Below are 17,158 nucleotides of genomic sequence, written 5' to 3'. Positions count from 1 at the left end.
GGTGTTGCCTGTGTATTCTGAAGGTGAAATTGCCCCAGGTTTCATCATGAAGAGATGACACACGATAATCCTCTTCTAATCAACAGCTATTCATTTCCCTAGGAAATGAAGTGCTCCAGTGACAAGAAATTCCTTCTACGTGTCAGTAGTGACACCGACGGCTCTACATCTATGTATTCTGATCGGTATATTGAAAATAACAGGGGAAGGTGAAGGGTCATGGACCTGAGGCATAAATATTACATCTATATAGGAGAGAGGGGCTTTTTGTTTGGAGAAAACAACTTTGATTTATTGTAAATAAAGAAGACTGTTTGGTTCAAGAAGGAGCTTGTTGTTTCAGATTAATTTCCCTTTTCTCTCATATGTTTAGGATCAATGTGTTGTCGCTGGTATAAAGAAAAATGTGATTTTCTATGTGCATATCGATAACTAACAGTTCATGGTTATTCCTAGTTATTTGAATGTAATTCAATAGCATTGATAATTCATGAAAGGTTGCTAATTCCAGAGTTTGTTAAACATCAGTTGCAAGTGTTATTTGTATGGAAAGGAATGTATATTCCTGTATAAGTAATTGGACTGTGATTAGGATTTAATATATCCTTGCTCTTATGTGGACCAGTAATTGATTCATTTGGACTTAGGATTTATATATGATGTTTAACCTCCTTTGTTTTGATCCTACATGATAGATTAGGATAGTTAGGACTAGATTAGAGTAGTTAGAAGTAGTGTAGATAGGACTTGATACATATAGGTTAGTTTTTTTGTTTGTTGATATAATTGAAGTCTTCCTCCAAGAAGCAATCTTTCAACATATATAGAAGTTTATGGGATCCTCTAAAACCGGTTGGAGCTAGCCATCCTAGACAAAAGCAGATCTAATTGGGATCTGTGATCGGGTTAGTTCCCCTTGTTGGTATAGTAAAAATTTTCCATGTCAACAAATTGGCACAAGAAGGAGGGCCTCAACCGCCATCCATAGATTTTCAAGATTTCATCTGTAAATGCCACGCATGGATTCAAAAGTATTAATACATGGGCTATAAAGGTCTAAAACATCCCTCCTCCCATTTGGAAAAGCCTCATTTTGATGAAACAGAGGAAAGAAATCTCAGTCTCGTGTCTAGGTCACCCGAAGAAGATAGACTGTGGGAGTATCGTGTCACTCAGGAACAACCAGTCAGAGTGCTTACTCGTGCCTATGCTCACTCCCTATCTTAGTTTCCCATCTTCCATTCCTTACCTCTGATAGCTAAAAGAAAGTCAAGGATCCTTCCCATAAGTGAAGAGACATCTACAGCCCCTTCTCTTGAAGATATTGTGTTAGACTCTTTGCAAAGTATTGAAACTCCTTGGGAAGAAATTCCTGAGGATTCCCCTTCTAAAGGTAATCCTTGGTTTGATTTGTGAAATCCTAGCAAAGAACACCATGAAGAAACCCTCAACCAGAACCTCCATATCCATAACATGGCTAACGTTCCTCCTCCGAGTGGAAATCAACCTCTACTTCCCCCTCGGGGTGGGATTTAGCCTCCACCACCTCCTCCAGGTGGGAATCAACCTCCACCTCCTCCAAGAGCACTCCCTCCCTGGCTTGCACAGAATGCCATAGTGGTACCTGGGTAGCAACATGCCCTACCCAAGAATCCAGAAAGAGTATTGCTTAAATTTGACCCTGAGCGGGGAGACACTGCTGATAACCATATTCACTCTTTCTTCCTAGCTGTGCGCATGTTAGGGGTAGTGGATGAGGATGTGGTATGTCACTTATTCCCTTTCACTCTGATTGGTGCAGCCTCCACTTGGTACTTTAGCTTGAGAATAGGATCGATCACCTCATGGGCTGCCTTTCAACAAGCCTTCTTAGACAAGTTTAGTGATGACAAAACACCTACGGTCTTATTTTTAGAACTATCCCATTTAAAAATGGAAGCCAAAGAAAAGGTCAAGGATTTCAACATTCGGTTCAACACTTTGTTCAATAGAATCCTGGCTAATGGTAGACCTACTAATGAGGTGCTCATGGAATTCTACATCACCGCTCTCCTTGTCCCTATTGCGATGTGGGTCAAGAGAAGTAATGCATAAACCTTACAAGGTGCTATCGATGAAGGAATAAAATTCGAGAATGAAATGATCAGTCTCACAACTTGTCATCATACAACCGAGGGGAAGAAAGCCTCTCAGTCATCCAAGAATAATAATGGGAGTGATAACTAAGTGGTTGAGGGAAAAGAAAGGGACACCACAAATGTGGAAGGTTTGCATCAGATAATTAAGAAACTGACAAGCATAGTCATTGATATGAAAAGGAATTCTAGAGAGAGTACTAGTGGGAATGGAGGAGAGTATGACGATAGAAAACCCTTCAAACCTTTCTATCGTAAGAAGACAAAAGGTGGTCAAGGTCAACTTGCGTTACCTGCTCCACCCAATGAAGGGAATTTAAATATGGAAGAGCTAGCTCTTATCGGATCGCTCCTTAACAAAGAAGAACCTATAGTGGAGCTGGAGCCAAAACAAGAAAATGAGGAAGAATATCAAGTAGAAGAGCCCTTGGATGAAGAATCTCAAATCAATGTACTGTGGGATTTCTATACAAATGAGAATGATGATGACGAAGGAGATAGTATGGCAGAAATCCACACTAATGAAATCCACACACGAAGTAAGGGGCCACTTGCAGGTGTGATGAAGCCTGTAGACCAAACAAAGAAAGATGTCCACCCTTTGAAGGCACCCGCTCCCAAAGTTCCTGTTGAGAAGGGTAGACCAAGTGGCGAGTCCAAGAATACCCTAGTAGCAAACCATCCAGAGAAAGATAATATAGCTCCCACTGCAACGAAGGCAACTCAAAATGTTAAACTACCACCTAAGAATAGCAAAACTAGTATGTTTACTCTGCCCTATCCTATTTATAACATTGATTACAATATTGTGGATGATCTTAAGAAATTCAGGGCTAGTATCACACACTTTGATTTGCTAAAATTAACACATCAAAGAGATTTTCTCCTGAAAGCTATGAATGAGAGGAACTGCAAAGCTCCCACCATCCCAAGCATCTAATCTAAGAAATCAGTGTCCAGACCTATTAGCACCTCCATTACATCCCAAATGCCATCAGCTATGGAAGCCACTCTGTCAAAAATGAATCGAAACCCCCAAGATATCAGTGTAGCCATGATAGGGAGAAAATCAAAATCCATGACTCCACCTTTCCTTATCACATTTGAAATCCTCAACATGAACGTACACAATTGCTTGGTAGATTCTGGTGCCTCTTCCACTATGATGGCTTATGCTGTTGCTAAAAGACTGCATGTGATACCCAAGAAAACTAGGACTCGAATTATACAATTGGACAGGTCAAATGTGAAAGTAATTGGAGAATTAAAATATGTGTCGATTCGGATGGTTGCTAAACCACAATATACAAAAGCCATTGATATAGTGGTAGTTGATATACCCGAGGCTTATGGAATTATGCTTAGTAGGGACTGGTCAGCGAAACTGAATGGATATTTCTCAACTGAATGGTCCCATCTCTTTCTTCCTTAGAAGGGGAAGGGTGATATGCTGAGAGTCGACCGAGAAAGATACATGAAGTATGTGGTGATAGAATTAAACATCCCCAATGAAGCTGTAATTTTTACCAACTCGATCCTTGGGAATTATAGTTTCAATGTGTCTGCCATGAAAACTTGTCTTGGGGAATTCCATACATAAACAATTGAAAAAATGCAATAAACACATGGTTGGAAGCTCTCCCCCGTAGTCTAACTAATGAGCCACCCTGTAATATAACAGATTATAGGACTAATTTTGTAGAAAGCAATTCAATTGATGTAACATTAGACTCTATAGTTTGGACACTCTATTGTGATAGCACTAACTACCTAGAAGGTGAAGGTGCTGGGAACATTCTCATTAACCTGCAAAGGGACCAACATTCGATGGCCAGCTGGTTGGAGTTCATGTGCACCAAAAACTTAGCAGAATACAGAGGCTTGCTACAGGGCTTGAAAAAAGTCATTGATATGAAGGTGAGAAATCTTAAAGCTTCTGGAGACTCACAAATAATTGTGGAGCAGGTAAGGGAAAGGATACATTGCAATTTGCCACACCTGGTGAGATACCAACATGAGGTATGGAGCTTAACTAACAGTTTTGATGCTTTTCATATCATACACATACCTCGATGGCAAAACCAAGATGTTGATCTGATGACTGATATGGTTGCAAAACATTTGCCTGATCTTAGATTAAACAAGAATAAATATTATTTTGGATTGATTTTCAAACCTTCCATACCTGATAACATCTCAAATTGGTAGGCGTTCGAAGGTGACGAGCAGATCCTTGAGCTCTTGGATTTCAAGAAGACATTCAAAATTGCACTCATTGATGAAAAAGAGCATGATAGGCTTGTTAATGAGAGTGAAGATGATTCAATATCTTTCATGGATAAATTTACCATCAACAGGTTTGGCATCCCTGATGTTCTCATTTTTGATAATGCTTCTTATTTTTCATCACTAAAGTTTACCGAATTTGCTATCAATAAATCAATTCGTATAAAGCGTGCATCAAGCTATTACCCCTAGGGAAATGGAATTATAGAGTCCTAAAATAAAAACCTCATCCACGTAATCCATGCATATGTTGCCAAAAACCAGAGGAAGTGGCACAATGCTCTAACAAATGCTCTCTGGGTTGATAGGGTCACCCCAAAGGGTAAGCACGCGAAACTTCAACACTTATGGCTAGGCCCGTTCCAAGTTGAGGAAGAAATTGGTCAAGGAACTTACAGATCGAAAACTTTACAAGGAGACACTAAGAAACTCCCTATTAATGGCCAACCTCTTAAGGAACACTCCTAGTAGCCACCACACGATGGTTACCACCTGAGTAGGTTAGGATTCATTTTATTTTGTTGTTAGCTTAGTTACATTTTCATCCTGTCCTTTCCTGTTTTACGCAATGTTTATTTTCCTTTTGATTGTATTCCTTTTCAGCCAACTGATTTCGGTCTTCCAGTCTCGTTTTTCCTTTTTCAGATTTCCTCCATTCGCCACCTTTAGATTTTTCCTCCTTCGTTGACCTGCTGATGAGTCTGCTGATCCTAAATCCATCATTACCTTGCAAATAAAACAAATTTCCAATGAGCCCATGAGAACTTGAAAGTCATCTGTGGAATTCAAATCGAAGACATTCATTAGCATCTGTTGGGAACTAGGTAAAATCTGTTGATAACCTGGATACCTGGAGCATGTAGGCGAATCTTAATAAAACAAAAAAAAATTGTAACTACAGTTGGACTGGCATGGAGGAATGCTGCATTTTAAAATCCCACTCAGACCTAGCCTATACTTGCTTGTAAGGTTTGCAGTCATTATCTATTGGTCCCATCCACCACACTAAGTTTTCAATTACTTGTCATCTACAAGCAAACCTCCTCTCATGGGCAAAACTCACTGTCATATACCTATGGCAAATCCAATTGTACTCTAGTCCTTGTGCCTGAAACTAGAAGGACTTATTTAAAAGAAAATGAAATGTCAAGTCCTTGTGCTAATATGGAAGGACAACTTGTTTGGGAAGCCAGTTAGAGTACGGACTGTTGCTAGGCTCAGAGAACCGGTTCATACAGCAAGCCCAACCTTGCTTAAGCGGTTTAAAAATATGGTAGGATCCATGACTACGCCCCATTCAATAATATGGAAATATAGCACTGAAATTCTTATATAAAGTGCAGAGAAACATATCTACACCAAGTTTGATAAGCAATAAAGAGCTGAGGTGCACACCTAAACCGGTATTGACAGACTAGTGATGGCCCCAAAAGGATTTTGAAAGTAGAAACAGGTAAAAGAGGGTCAATAAATCCCATAATACTACCATTGGAGAATTCCTGTCAAAACCCTATCAGCAAGTAGAAGCTATTTGTCTCCATCCCACCTGAAGAAACTAATGTTGAAGTGGAACCCATGCTTTTCCATCTATATAGTTTGCATTTCAAGTTTATCTTAACACCCCGATGTTCTATTGATCCAAGGATTATTTAAAAATAGAGATAACTGGTTCACCCAACGGCTCACCATTTGGTTTGGCCATAACCACCACCCTATTAAAATTTTCCTTGGTAGCAATTTTGAATGGGTCCCCTAGAAGTCAATCTTGCATCTCTCTGAATGATCTATTTTATCCCAGGAATTTTAACTCTCTGGGGAGTCAAATCTTCAATTCATAATGTGTAAGCCCCTTTAAGAAACCTCTACCGCATTGTTCATCTATAACCCTTTCTAAGTCCTTCCTTCATATCCTTCATCGCGACTTTTCCAACCCCCAAAACCCTCTATCGCATCTTCATTCCCATTATAACTCTTTGTAATAGTACTCGAAAAAATGCCCAAATTACCCTTTTTTTTCTTAACTGCAATCAACATTAAAACACAACGCTTACCTGGCTTCTAGACCTGATGATTTTATTAACCAAAATGCATATATTTTGGGTTCGGAGCCCCATCGCATATTGCAATCGGTGGGATTTCCAAGCTATATATATACATAAGGCGCACCTGGCTTTTGGACTCGACAGTTTTATTAACCAAAATGTATATATTTTGGGTCTGGAGCCCCATTGCATATCGCAATCAGCGGGGTCTGAGGCCTTTACATAAGACACACCACTACCACCCGAACCTGACGATGATTATAGACTAGGATGCATATTATTTCAAGTTTGGCCTTATGGCCAGATGCAGTTTTCCCATATATTCCTATGTTTTCTGAAAAGTATTGAGGTCGGGGTTTTTGAAAGGGAAGTCCAACATTGTGGACCTACCTCTGGTATATATATATATATATATATATATATATATATATATATATATATATATATATATATATATATATATATATATATATATATATACGTCGGGTCCAGAGCCCTATCGCGTATCGCAATCAACGGGTTCCAGGGCTTATATATAAGGCACACCACTATATACCAGACCTGCCGATAACTATCAATTCAGGTGCATAAATTTTGAAGTCTGGCTGTACGGCCCGACTGTGGGTTTTCCCATGTATTCCTTTGTATTTTCGATAGAACGTTCTGGACCCAATTTTCAAAGGACAGTGTTATACTATGAACCCGAAAGGATTATTAACCTAGCTCATATGTATTTTGGGTCCACCTCCCCAATCGCTTATCGCAATCGGCAAAGTTCATGGTTCATATATAAATCAATTTGCGATACGGCAGACCTGCCGATAATTATAGGCTCCAGTATATAATTTTTTAAGTCTGGTTGTATGGCCCGGCTGTGGGTTTTCACGTATATTCTTGTGTATTCAATAAAATTCTTTTGTCACGATTTTTAATGGAAAATCCCATATGGCGGACCCGATAGGGTATAGGTTCCCATATATAATCTTTCAAGTCTAAATTTTGGATCTGGTTTCGTGTTATGCAATGATTTTCAGTATAAATCATATTTTTTCTTATGGGACTTAAACAATGCATGGGTTAAAAACCAAGGGGCAATTCTTTCATGCTTGTCCCTTTTGATGTTATAAATGCTTCATGAAGGCAATATTTGTGTTTTTTAAGCATTTTTATCATATTTGTATAAGTATGACTGATGTTGGTTATCTCTGCAAGTGAGGACCAAGAGAAGGCAAGCGAGGTCAAAAAATGGATGCATAAGCTTCAAGTATGACTCCAGATAAAAGATGCATGAGCGAATACGAAGAGTTATCTATGCGGATATGTTCTATTTAAAGATTTGGCTTCAGGTGTTGGCGGTCATGTTTCCAGGTGTTGCCTGTGTATTCCGAAGGTGAAATTGCCCCAAGTTTCATCATGAAGAGATGACACACAGTCATCCTCTTCTAATCAACATCTATTCATTTCCCCAGGAAATGAAGCGCTCCAGTGACAGGAAATGCCTTCTATGTGTCAGCAGTGACACCAATGGCTCTACATCTGTGTATTCTGATCGGTATATTGAAAAGAACAGGGGAAGACGAAGGGTCATGGACTTGAGGCATAAATATTACCTCCAGATAGGAGAGAGGAGCTTTTTGTTTGGAGAAAATAGCTTTGATTTATTGTGAGTAAAGAAGATTGTTTGGTTCAAAAAGGAGCCTATTGTTTCAAATTAATTCCCCTTTTCTCTCATATGTTTAGATCAGTGTGTTGTTGCTGGTATAAAGAAAAATGTGATTTTCTTTGTGCATATCGATAACTAGAAATTCATGGTTATTCTTGGTTATTTGAATGTAATTCAATAGCATTGATAATTCATGAAAGGTTGTTGATTCGAGACTTTGTTAAACATCAGTTTCAAGTGTTATTTGTATGGAAAGGAATGTATATTCCTATATAAGTAATTGGATTGTGATTAGGATTTAATATAGCCTTGTTCTTATGTGGACCAGTAATTGATTCATTTGGACTTGGGATTTATATATGATGTTTAACCTCCTTTGTTTTGCTCCTGCAGGATAGATTAGGATAGTTAGGACTAGATTAGAGTAGTTAGAAGCAGTGTAGATAGGACTTGATACATATAGGTGAGCTGTTTTGTTTGTTGATATAATTGAAGTCTTCCCCCAAGAAGCAATCTTTCAACACATATAGTAGTTTACAGGATCCTCTAAAACTAGTTGGAGCTAGCCATCCCAAATGAAAGTAGATCTAATTAAGATCATTGATCGGGTTAGTTCCCCTTGTTGGTATAGCGAAAATTCGCTATGTCAACATGAAGATATGAAGAAATATTGTGCTAAAAATTCAATCTGCGAGATAGAAAAATTGGTAGGGCAATAGGAATTTATCATCAAAGGTTTTGCATTAAAACCTTCATTACGTAAAACAACTATTGCTTCTAAAGCTTCTTCTGGTAAGTGCAATACTATCCTTCAATCTGTTTTCAACGTTGCTAATGTAAATGCAATACCTTCTTGTCCCACTTTCTTGTTAACATTCTAAATTTCTAAATATAATGTCCATAATTGTCTTTTAGATTCTGGGGCATTTACGAATGTGATGCATTTATAAATCACTACAAAAATAATGCAAAATTGGAAAATACAAATGCCATAATTATTCAATTAGATAGATAACAAGTAAAAGTTATTAGTGAACTCAATAATGTCATAATTCGATTATATTTTGATCATAGATTTAATCAATATATTTACATCATTATTATAGACTTTTCAAAGGCCTAAGATTTAGTATTAAGTAGGGATTAGTCTAGTAAGTTACAATGTTATTTCACTACAAACTAGTCCCACTTATAGTTTTCTTACAAGGGGAAGAAAAACTAGATCTAAGTCAATAGTGAGTCCTTAATGAGGTATATTGTTACCAAGTTAGAAGCTCTTAATGAACCCATCTACATAGATCAAGATATTTTCAGCAATTATTTTCTAGAAACTGACCTTGGATGTTATCTTGCACAACCAACTTCACTACCATCAGACATCCAGTAGGAACTCCTTCCTAGTAATCTAACTAGTGATAATAACCTTTGTACTATCGATGTAAATATTGTTAGTTTAGAAACTAACTAAGTTGCTACTAACATTTTGGACATTTTACTTTGATGGATCCAAGACATAGGAGGGCGTCAGAGAAGGTTGCATTCTGGTAAACCCTCACAAGAACAAATATTTAATCTACCATTGCTTGGAGTTTGAGTGCAAGAATAATGTCACAGAATACAAATTTCTCATACTTGGGTTAAAGAAGGCTATCGACCTTGAGGTAGAGGCATTAAAAGTAATAGGTGATTCAGAAATCATCACTCATCGGGTACATAATACAATTCATTGTGTTTCACCTAATCTCAAGAACTATCAACAAGAGGTATGGATGCTAATCTCTTCATTTAAAGATTTCAATATTAATTCTATTCCTAGGATTAATAATGTGGCCACAGGCACTTTAGAAAATGTATATGCTAGGTTATCTCCTCTTAGATATGGTTTTCTAGTTGAAATCATTTACAAACTCTCTATCTTGGATAATGTAACTAATTTCCGTGTATTTGATGATAACTGACAAATACTTGAATTTATGGAAAATGTTTCAGCAGCCTCATCATTAGGTAATTATATGGACCTTAATTCACCTCCTAGCTTAGTCAAATCAACTCTTCTCACAATTTAATACATGTTTTGATTATATTTTGTTTAATGAGATGAGTCAAAGTAAGATATTATGCCTAGTGGACTAATGTGCATTGAATACAGGTTTGTGAGAGAAAAATAGGGAATTTTGGCTAGATTAAAGGCTGAAACTCAAATGGGACAAGGAAGAGATATTGTAGGAGGTAAATCAACCTCATTTACTCCTCCCTCATTCAAATATTCCTCCATCAATCACACTAGCTCGGAGTACAAGAAACCAAGTGATGAATATCAAAAGGCAGCTGGGCAAGTGACAATCAAAGAGTTAGTTTTTCTTGAGTTTGGGAGTCGAGCCTCCCTATATTTAAGGAAGTCATTGGGGAATTTAGTTGTATAAATAAAGAGGCCTAGAGCCTCATTAGGATTCGAATTTTTGTTTTAGAAACACTAGTTTTTGAGTTCCAGACTCGTGGAAGACATTGTTATGTAATTTTCTATTTTGATAATGAAAATGAGCTTTTTCTTAATCCAAAACTGAGTTAACTTAGAGGGATGAATCTCTTGGGTTAGGGCCCAAGCATAGCAGTAAATTTTCCTCTTCTTGTATATGTGTTCTTAGATTAATTTCATAGATCCATGGTTAAATTTTCCTTAGAAGTATCTCATTGCAATTCGTATAGATTTGATTAGCTTATTTATTAGTTTTCTTCCATTTGTGCTTTACTTCAATAGTAGTTAGAAGGGATAAAAGGAATATCAAAAGTATGTCAATAGGTGTCTTGGCCTCACTTATTCCTTCAGGGATCATGATTTGAGGAAAGGACCCCTATGCAGTACCAAAAAAGACAGAATCCTACTTTCTCATAGAATTTAGATACTAGTGTGCTTAAGCCAACATTTGATTAGTTTACACGTGTAGGATTTATCTATCAATTCTTCCATGTTCAGTCTTACAGTAGATCTCATCAATGATTTCACCTTATTATGCAAATTTTCCTTATGCATGAAGTAGACAACTAGCTCATTAAAATCTATTTTTGTAGCTTATTGAAATTCTTCTTGTTTACATGACTTTTGGGCAAATATCATTGTTTGATGCAATGCAGCTGTTTTATAAGAGAAGAGAGATCTCATAGTCAGAAACCTCCTCCCAACTTCATCCATCCATGATAATTCCTTTCTTTCACTAATACCCTCACCAATTTCATCATTTTTCAAGGAAACGCCTCCAAGCATGTTGATCAAATCGCACCATCTCCCAACCTTGGTTTTGAGTTCTGAGTGATCCTAGGCATTTTCTTACTTCATTCTTTCCACCAAACACCTTCCCTAAGCCTTCCATAACATTTATCACCCATCGTTTTTCTCTCAGCTATGTCCTGTAGAAATAGAGGGAATCCTGTAGGTTTTTAGGACATCCTATAGGTTTTCCTGTAGTGACCTGTTTTGAGGCCGAATTGAGGGAAAACCTCTAGGAAGCTGGGAAAGGTCACCTAAGGGTCCCCCAAACCTTCTAACCATCCTCCAGCATCCCTATGCCACCTGCCACATCACCAAGAGAGATTGAATTTCACACTTCTCCAAAAAAGGGAAGGAGACAAAAAGAAAAAAATAGATTTGTTGTAGCCATTTACATGCACAATAGTAGAATGTTTATGCTTTTAATTTACATGCCTAAGAGAGTTGAATTTCATACATGCTAATCTAGCATTCCCTCTGAAACATAGTCTCTTATTAGTTAGGTAGGAAATGGTGTGTTTTAGCATTGGATTTTAGTCTTTTTCCTTACTACAGTAGACGAGCTTCCTCCTAGAGTAGATTTCTCTTTCCCTCACTAGTAACCAAGCTTCTTCTGAATCCATAGAAGTCTGGCTTGAAAAACCCTTGTGGTCTCTCGCTAGCTAAACAGTGACAAAAGGAAGAACCATCACTTTTACTTGTGTATAGAGTACTATCACCTCCAACTTTGTACGAACCCCGGGTTTATAAAGTAAAGTTGGTAGCCCTGGGAGTTGCAACATTCTTGCTGCAATACTAGTGCTCATCACTTTTTGGCACCATTGCTAGGGAGGTGTCTGAGTAATATGTGATTAATGCTTTCTTTCTTCCAGTTCTTGTTTCTAATATTCAGCAGTAGTTTCATTTTTGCAAGAGTAATTTACTTGCTTTATTTTTCATTCTACATTCTTTGCTTTCCTTTCCAATTTGTATGTAAGATTTCATTCAAATAGTTAGTTTTAATTCAGTCAGGTAGTTTTCATTTAGTCTCCAATTTCAATTCTGCAATCACTTTCAAAGTTTGGGAAAAAAAAAAACTCAGAACAAAACAAAAATATTTTTTTCATGCCTCATAGGAATGGGGATAACTTAGGGAAATTTTTGCCAGATATCCCCATTGCTTAAAACAACCAACCTTCCCTCTTCTTTGGTGGCTATGAATTGGAGGAACCCTTAGGTGAGAAACCTGAAATATTTGAAGAACCTACAGGGGAAGAAGAAGAAGCAGAACCCATTCCTACTGATCCAATGGCTGAAAACAGAAATGAGAGAGGAAATAGTAAAAGAGTTGAGGGTGGCTTCCCCATCAGGGAAACCAATGGGGATACTAAGATGAAGAATATAATCCTCTCTTCCCTTCCTCATTTCCATGGTCTGACCACATAAGATCCAGAAACTTTCCTATTTAAATTTTTTGTCATATGTTGAACCTATGACTACACCAACGATGAGAAGAAGTTGAAACTATTCCCATCCATTCTCAAGGATGCAACTTTGTGTTGGTTCATGGTTTTACTTAGGGATAGCATCACCACTTGGGCTCTGATGCAACAAGACTTCAACAACAAGTATCGAGACTATTCTAGGTATAAAGACATTAGAGAGGAAATTTTTAGGATGAACTTAGGGCATGATGAATCCCTAGAAGATTATGAAGAAAGATTCCAGCTTAGCTACAAAAGGACCAGGTGCACACTTGACCCTGAGTCACTAAAGCTAGAACTACTTAGAGGAGTAAGGGAAGATCTTCTGGATACCCTAAACTTGTTAGCAGGAGGGGACATCTACGAGTTACCCTGTGAGGATATCAAGATTATCTTTAGAAATCATTCTAGGGCAGCCAGGAAAAAGGGTAGGGGTAGTCAACCTATGGTCAGTCCATCCTCTTCCAATTCATCCATCAAGGGTGAAATTGGAAACATGCTAGAGGATTTCAAGAGTGAGATTCTACAAATCATTGCCCTACAGATGGACTATGCACATTAAGAGAAAACAGGAGGAAGAAGAGAGAGCCTTAGCAATTTTCTACCCTAGATGCACTAGGAGGCACCCTAGAAATGAATTCCCATTGAATTTGATTGAAATATGTTCAGTCCATGAAGAAAACCACTCCACAGACAAGTCCCTTCTCTAGCTGGACTAAAAGATGTATATCAAGGAGTTGAACGGTTAACTGAACAACTCTGCTACATAAACCAAAGGAGACCCCATGGGCCTAGGTCATACCATCAAGGCATGCAAGGGTCATCCCATGCATATTACAACCCCAACCAAACCACATCCATTCCCTCTTAGGGTCCTCCTACGCATCGTTCCTAGTCCACATCTCCTCCTTGGTTCTTCGCACCTTAGTATGATTCCCAACCAACTAGTCAGTCATTTAAAACACATGCTTTGCCACAACCTCAGTGGAATGCACCACCCCAAGGGTGGAGGCCCCCATACAACAATGCTCCAACTTTATTGCCTTCACCACCTGCTCAACCATAGATTTTACACTCTGCTCCACCCAAACAACCCTAGATGTCTACCCAACCAAATTCAAACCTGAACAACAATTAGGCACAGTAAGCATACAATGGAGAGACATCATACCTAGCTTATGCTATGGAAATTCAGGAAATGAACCTAAGATCTGAGAGAGTTCTCTCGAATAACCAACCTCTACCTCCACCTAGGGGGGTTTATGAAGGAAGAGAGGAAAGCATGCCTAAAGTAAACTCACAACCCTTTCCTGAGAGATTAACCCAACCATTCCATCCTACCCCAGAAGAGACTAAACTTCTGGGAGAATTGAAAAATCTATGTGTCAAAATTACACTTCTCCAAGCTATAAAATATGTTCCTATTTACAACAAGTTGATCAAGGAGAAGTGCTTCAAGCATCTAGGGAGGCGAAGAAGATATGCCCCTACCGTTAATGTCATTAGACAATTGTTCGACTTAATGCTGGAGCAAGTAATCTGTCCAAGGTATTTGGACCTTGAAAGCCCTGTAGTAGATGTGCAAATTAATGGCACCACTGTCCCACACACTTTGATTAATCTTGGGGCTTCCATTAATGTGATGGCCAAGGACACCATGCTCAAGCTCAACCTCATGGGTTCATTGAGAAAGACCACAATGGTCTTACAACTTGCAGACCACTCCACAGTGACCCTTGAGGGGATTTTGGAGGATGTGTTGCTCTGCATTGACCCTTGGGAATACCCTGCAGATTTCCTAGTTCTCCAGCCTAAGGCCAAGATCATTGGGTACTCTCTCATCCTTGGGAGGCCCTGGCTAGCCACTGTTGATGCCTACATTAGCTGTAGGGGGGGGAATATGACTATCAAGAATGGGCATATGTCTAAGAAGTTAGTCCTATATCCTCCTACCCAGCCATCTCTAGAACATGACTTACCTTTATGGCTGGAAGAGGAGGAATAAGATGAAGTTTATTCCACCCAGCTCTATGCCTTAGAAACAACCATGGGAGGGGGATAGCCGGATGAAGATGATTTGATCGAACACATACTCCAAATTCCAACTCCTAGCACATTGTCCTTAGAAGAAGTAGTAAAGGAAACCCAGGAAAACCATCAGATTAATCTATGCTTATCCAATTCCAACCCTATCCATGTCAAAACCATAAAATTCAGCCCTGAGAAAACTTTGAAAATTAACCCATCTCTTTTTGTTCACCAAGAAGAAAAGTTGTGCAACATGCTAAATGAACACCTGGATCCTTTGCTTGGAGTTAAAAAGAAATGAAGGGAGTGCACCCCTCGGTGTGTACTCAACACATGTATATCAAAGAAGGTTGCAAACCAGTCTGACAACCCCAAAGGATGATGATTCTAGCTCTCAAAGATATAGTCAAAGAAGAACTGTAAAAGATGCTAGATGCGGGATTCATTTGCCCTATCTCTGACAGTGAGTGGGCCTCTCCTTTGGTGTTGGTTCCAAAGAAAAAGGGTATGTGGAGGATTTGTGTTAATTATAGAGAGTTAAATAAAGGCGCAAAGAAGGGCCATTTCTCTCTATGTTTCATCGACCAAGTGCTAGATGGCCTGGCAGGGAAAAATTTTCTCTTTCCTAGATTGATTCAATGGGTACAATCAAATCCATATCAGCCCGGAAGACCCGGATAAAACCACCTTCACTTTTCCCCATGGTACTTTTTCCTATAGGGTCCTTCCTTTTGGCCTATGCAATGTTCCTATCACTTTACAGAGAGCAGCCTTGAGTATCTTTTCCTAGTTAGTCCATGATGTAGTAGAGATTTATATGGATGATTTTACACCTTATGGATGTGATTTCCAGGAGGCTCTGTCAAACTTAGGTAAGGTGTTCAACAAATGCATTGAAATGAACCTGTCCCTTAGTCCGAAAAATGTGAGTTCTTGTTGACTGAAGGGATTGTGCTACGTCATTCAATATATGAACAAGGGTTGCAAGTGGACGTAAACAAAATAGTTATAATCCAAAGGGTCCCACCTCCACAAAAGTAGAGATATGTCAGAAGTTTCCCAGGGTTAGCTGGATATTGTCAAAGGTTTATAAAATACTTCAACAAGTTATCTTCTCCTCTATTTGGGTTGTTGGCCAAAGACTGTGAGTTTGTATGGTCAAAAAGTTGTCAAGAGGCCCTGGACACCCTGAAGGACAAGTTAACCACTGCATCGATTCTCCGAGGCCCAAATTGGGCCCTTCCTTTTCATATACATGTTGATGCTGCACATAAGGCCATAGGAGCAGCTCTAGGCGAGATGGATGAAAAATTTCCTTATGTTATTTAGTTTATCAGTAATAATCTATCAAAGGCTGAACTGAAATACACAGTAACCAAAAAGGAGCTCTTGGATGTTGTGCATTCATTGAAAAATTTAGGAATTACATTATAGGTTATCAAAAAATTGTACATACTAACCATGTTGCAACCAAATATTTAATGAATAAACCTGATGTGAATGCTTGGATTATTAGATGGTTATTTTTCTTACAACAGTTTGATATAACTGTTGTTGATAAGCCTGGCAAGGAAAATGTTGTTGCAGATTTTGTCCAGATTAAATTTGCCTATAGGTGAGGAAGGAATGGTTGATGATCAACTACCAGATGAGCACTTATTTTCCACTTCATTTCTCTCTCCATGGTTTGCTGACATAGAAAACTATTTGGTATCTACATAGTTCCCACCGAACTTGTCCTCCAAAGAGGAAAGCAATATTGTGAGGAAGAACACCCCATTCACTTGGATTAGGGGAAACCTCTTCAAACTAGGCCCGGATCAAATTCTGATAAGATGTGTCAAGGAGGAGGTAGTCCTTGACATCCTTCTGACTTGTCATGATGGGCCTTGTGGATTTCACTTTGCAGTAAAGAGGACAACATTAAAGTTGTTACAGGCTAGTTATTATTGGCCTGCTCTTCATCAAGATGTGAAAAGATATACTAGTCAGTGTGATCGATGCCAAAGGATGGGACAACCTACTCCAAGGGATGAAATTCCTCTGCAACCTCAAGTGGCATTCGAGCCATTTGAAAAGTGGGGCATGGATTTCATTGGGCCTATTGACCCCCCTTCTAAGAAAAAGTCGTATATCATTATTTGCACTAACTATCTGCCTAAGTGGGCTGAAACCAAGGCAATTAAGGTAGTAACAGAGGAGAAGGTGTCTGAGTTCTTAAGGGAGAATGTATTCTACAATTTTGGGTACCCTAGAGAACTGGTCATTGATCAAGG

The sequence above is a fragment of the Pinus tabuliformis genome, chromosome 5_2 (assembly GCF_031772625.1).
Source record: "Pinus tabuliformis cultivar Carrire ecotype Pingquan chromosome 5_2, CPIR1, whole genome shotgun sequence".
In the NCBI taxonomy this organism is placed as follows: domain Eukaryota; kingdom Viridiplantae; phylum Streptophyta; class Pinopsida; order Pinales; family Pinaceae; genus Pinus; species Pinus tabuliformis.
This window is presented reverse-complemented; position numbering follows the sequence as displayed.